This window comes from Elephantulus edwardii, unplaced genomic scaffold (genome assembly GCF_000299155.1).
Source record: "Elephantulus edwardii isolate Elephantulus edwardi_28Jun2011 unplaced genomic scaffold, EleEdw1.0 scaffold00095, whole genome shotgun sequence".
Lineage (NCBI taxonomy): Eukaryota > Metazoa > Chordata > Mammalia > Macroscelidea > Macroscelididae > Elephantulus > Elephantulus edwardii.
In genome coordinates, this window is record NW_006399845.1 from 7,659,907 (window position 1) to 7,665,474 (window position 5,568).

A 5,568-nucleotide genomic window follows, 5' to 3' on the forward strand; every position below is an offset into this window, starting at 1 on the left:
ACAGTAAGAGTCTCTGTGGGTGGTCATGTTTGTTTTTCACTTCCTGAGTGTATCTCCCCAATGGACCATAAATATGGTGAGGGCAGGGACCTTGTCTGGCAATAAAGTGTTCAACAAATGCTTATTAAATGAACTAACAAATGGATGGATGGACGGATGAATGAACTAATCAATCAAAGGAAGAAAGGGCAAAAGGGAGAGAGGAGTTTCTCCCTCAGGCTTAGTGATCCTCGGATAGTCACTAAAATCACTAGTACTAGGGAGACATGAGAGAAAAACTGACAATAAACTTCAGAATTATGAAACTAGGTTTTTACTCATTTGGAGAAAGGAAGATAAATACAAAGAACGCTAACTAATTCACCTGCTCTAGTGTGTGTGCAACTACGAACTTTAGCTTCAAAAGACAGCCGTGGAGACAGTAGTGTCACCCCACAGACCTCCTCCTAATACCAAACACACCACACAGAATTCTTTTTTTTTTTTTTTTTTTAGAATTCTTAGGAATATCTACTGGGAATTTTAATCATAGACTAATATATGAAAAATACAGCAGTAAATTGCTCAAACATTTCTTAGATTATATGAATACTAACAAAAGAATTGTTTTGCAAAAATCTTTCTACATTGAATTAATTATGCTCATATGAACTCTATACTTAGTCCCTTAGACAGAACAACTTAGAAGTTGTTGTCTGAACAGAGCAAGGGTTTAAAATCAGGAGGGGTATGTGTCAGGGTTGTATCCTTTCTTCATACCTATTCTATCTGCATGCTGAGCAAATAATTTGAAGACTCTATGGAGGAGAATGTGGTAGCAGCATCAGAGGGAGACTCATAAACAACTTGCTTTATGACACAACATTACTCGCTGAAAGTGAGGAGGATTTTAAATACTTGCTGCAGATCAGAAACTACAGCCTTAAAAAAAAAAAAGACTATAGTCTTCAATACAGATTACATCTCAATATTCAGAAGACAAAAATCTTCACCACTGGACTGATAAACAATATCATGATAAATGGACACAATGAAATTGTTGACAATGTGAATCTTACTTACACCCGCCATCAATACCCTTGGTACTAGCAGTGAGGAGATCAGAAGATGTATTGCACTGGGAAAGTCTGCTGTCAGGGAGCTTTCCAAATTATTGAAATGCAATGATGTCAGTTTGAGGACTAAGGTATGTGTAATTCTGGCCATGGTCTTCTCAGTCACTTGTTATGCTGGTGAGAGCTGGACAATGAATAAGGATGACAGAAAAATCTATGCCTTTGAGCTGTGATGGTGAAGAAGAGTACTGAATATTCCATGGACTGTCCAAAGAACAAGCAGATGTCTTGGAGAAGATGCAGCCAGAGTGCTCCGTGGAGGCAAGGATGACATACTTTGGGCATGTAGTTAAGAAGGGTTCTTGCTTGGAGGGGGACTTCATGCTTGAACAAGTGGAGGGTCAGTGAAAGAGAGGAAGACAGGCCTCCAACCAGATGGATTGAGCAAGTGGCAGCAGCAATGAGCTCAAATGTGTCAGAGATGATGAGGACGGCATAAGATAGGCCCAGGTGCACATCTGTTGATCACTATCAGATGTACTCAACTCAATGGCATCTAGCAACAACAAAAACCCAAATTACAATATTACTCATTCTATTATTAATACCTAAGTGGACGCTTTTCCCCTCCTTCCTTCTCCTTTTCCTTTAACGATTGCTGAAATGTAAAGTTATTAATATAAGTTCACAAATACTAATTACTACCAATTTTTAGCTAAAGCACTAGAATACTGGCCACAATGAAAACAAGCAGCACATTGGAGATAAAACCATATGATAGCAAAGGTCCTTACAACTGGGTAATATCACAGTTCTGGCTGGAGTGCATTAGAAGGCTCAAAACAGTAGATGAATATAGGCTTTTTGTCTTGTAGGCATACTGACACATGTAAGCTGGGTTTATGGAAAATGTTTTTGCTGTTATAACCAATATAGGATTTTTTCATTAAAAAAAATAACAAATTTCTCTTGAAAGCTCCATCTGACAGTGTCTCCAGGTGTGGTCTCCACCCCCATAGCATGGGTTGGAAAGGACCATGGAACTGAAGAGGCTTTGAAGGATGACCTTGTGTGGCCCCAAGCAAGGCTGGGCTGGACAGGCGCCTCCACTGCTGATTGAAATCTGTAACCCAACTCCACGGGGCTGAAGGAGCCTACAGTCCGGAGAGCAGCCCCCATGGGAATGAGCTCAGGGAAGGACTATTACCCTCCAATGCAAGCGCCAAGCCTCTGGGTCCCTCACGGCCAAACGCAAGGCTGCAGTGCACTGAGCAAGAGCACCATAGTGACCCTTGGGGAAGGGGCAGTGGCCCCAGGCACAGCTAATCTTGGAGGACAGAATGGGCACACCCGAACTTTTCCAGGTGCCTTAGGAAAATGTTTACAAAAAGCAGGAGAGGGGGGTGAGGGGGATCTTTATTAAAAATATGACTAGAGGGGCAGGAGAGGAAATGTCTCTGCTATTACTCCCAGCAGGCCACTATTGTGGACAAGAAGTAATACTACTTTTAAAGCCCCAACAGGAAGAAAGGGCACCAGGGGGGCAAAAATAAAGGAGTCAGAGCAGGTTAAAAAAAATTAGAAAAACAAACATCCTTCCCAGAGCAGACTGTTCTGCAGGGAGAGAGCTGACTAGAAGCCTCCCAGTTCTGTTTCCAGCACCTCATTCCTTGTGGACATTCTTACATTTTTCCTTTTTCGAGGAAGGGGACATTGCAGGGTCATTTCTGCTTCACTTGTCCTTTCCTCTTGCTCTCAGCTCCCCCACCTGCACCTCCTGGGCTCCAGGACTGCCCTGAGGATATTTACTAACAGGAAGCCAGGCAAGGAGAGAACTGACACAGCCATTAGGTGACATAAGCCGGCTGACAAGCTGCCAACTCAGCCTACTGAAGTTATAACTGAAAAGCCAGCATTTCACTAAAACTAGGTCACCTCCAAGTGCTGTTGCCACAGACCAAAACCCAAGAGCCAGGGATTGTGGTTTCCCCCTCAGGGCAGGCAGAGGTCACAGGGGGGCCTGAGACTCAGAGGGGGATCCAGGAGGCTGTATAAAACGCATGAGTGAGGCATCCACTGGCAAGTGGGGCAAGTGGGATTCCCGAAAGCAAGCTGCAGAGATGTGGCCAGCAAGGTCTTAGCTGACTCTGGTGGGAGATAAAATCCAGGGGCCTGCTCTCCATTCCACCTCCTGGGCCACACATTCTGCCGTCAAGCATTCACTGTTCTCTGTTCCATAAGCATTCTATCCATTAAACAACAGGAGTAATAAAAAAAAATCTGCTCTTTGAGAGTAAGGACTGGGTCTATTCTGCTGGTGTTTTCTATTTTACTAAATGCAATACCATCCCCATGGAAGATATTTAATAAATGCTTTATCTGACAACTATGTTGTTGGAGAGCAAAAGAAAACAACATAAAACCCAATCGCATGAATTGGCTGTGTACATGGGCTCTGGAGCCATGTAAATTTGAGTTTGATGTTTGGCTCCCTTTTCCGTTAGCTATGTCCCCTTGAATAACTTATCTAAGTATTCTATGCTTCCAGTTTCTCATTCATAAAATAATTGGAATAATAATATCAACAGAATCATGTCATTCTGGTGAGGATTTAACAAGATATTATTTGAGAAATACTTATTGTTCTTGTTAATGTTACTATTATTATATTTAGCATTATCATATAACTGTTGTTGTTGTTGTTGATTGCCTTCAACTCAAGCATGACTCATAGTGACCCTACGAACAAAAGCCCTGAAGCCCCTCTACAACCACCGACATTTATCGAAGTTCACAGAGTTTCTGGAGGCATGTTAATTAGGAAGTAGATGCCACTCTTGCTTCCAAACCTATCATAGTATGTTATTATTGGGTATTCGCCATTGAGTCACCTGCGATGTATAGCAACCCTATTACAGCAGCTCTGAACACTTCCCTGCCCTGAGCCAGTCTCACTAAATCTGACACACCAACTCCCATCACCCCAGTTACTGTATCATTCCATCTCATCCGGGGTCTTCCTCTCCTGAGCTGTCCGTCCACCTTTCCGAGCATAATGCCCTTCTCCAAAGACCAATCTTTCCTGGACACGTGCCCAAAGCAAGTGAGGTGGAGAGTGAATATTATAATATTCTGGTTCATTTTAGTACCATGGGGCCTAAGGTAGGGAGTTGCACTGCTCATCCAAAGGTGGTGCCCCTCTGGCCGGTTCATTGTTGTTAGTTGCTACCGAGTCGAGTGGCCTTAAGAACAACAAACCTCAACCAGGTCCTATCCTGTGCCATCCCCATAATCTTCAACATGCTCAAGCCCACTGCCCCAGTCACTCTGTCAATCCACCTGGTTGAAGGTCTTACTTAACCCTCCACATTTCTAAGCATAATGTCCCTCTCCAAGGAACAGCCTCTCCTAACAACATGTTCAAATTCTATGAGACGAAGCTTGATCATCTTTGCCTCAGAGGAGCTCTCTGGCTGCACTTTCTCCAAGACCTAACTGTTTGTTCTTTTGGCAATCTAAGGGATATTCAGTACTCTTCTTGGACATCACAGTTCCAAGGCATCGATTCTGTTCCTATCATCTTTATTCATTGTTGGGCTCTCAAGAGCATAGCAAGTGACTAGAAAGACCATGGCCAGAATCAGGGGCACCTTAGTCCTCAAACTGATATCATTGCTCCTCAATAAATTTAAAAAGTCCTTAACTACAGACTTCCCCACTGTAATACATCTTCTGTTCTACTGACTGCTGGTGCCAAGTGTACTGATTATGGATCCAAGTAAGATGAAATTGTTGATAGTTTCAAGCTCTTTATCTATCCTGACCAGTGGATCCTTGTTTTCTTGATAACAAAATGCATGGGCCTAAAACCAATAAGAGATATTCAGGATAGGAGAAGATGGGCCTCAATGCAGCATACTGAAAAAGACTCAGGACTCTAGACTTTGAAGAGAGGGGAGGAGCAAGAAGCCTGTCTCCCCCTCAGTGAAAGCATGCTAGCCTGTGAAGCCAGTCTTCCAGGAAGGCAGTTCCACCCAGGTTTGTTATGTAAACCAACAAATTCCCCTTAAATGTTAAGTTTGTTTGTTTTAATCAATACAAACTTCTCAAACTGATATTCTATCAGGTGTAATCAGGTCCCCAAAGAAGATATGTGCTTTCCCATAGAACTAAAGAATTCTCTGATCAAATCAAGAGGAGATACCTTCTTACTCTTCCTCCTGGAGTACAGGTTTTACACAGTTATGAGCGTTGAGCTTCAAGGGCCATAAACTAGGGAAAATTAAAATGTAAAAGCCATGTTCCATGAGGATTCATGTTAAAGAAATTAAAAAAAAAACCCAACCCAGAGACCTGAGAGGGCCTAACCTTCCAGGTGGAAGGCTTGGGAGGAAATAGCATCTAAAGCATTTACTGAAGAGTTCATCTTCACCTTCGAAAGAGAGCAGATGCCCTGGAAACACTATTGAAGATTACTAACTTTCCTTAGAAAAACATATATGCAAACATTTTC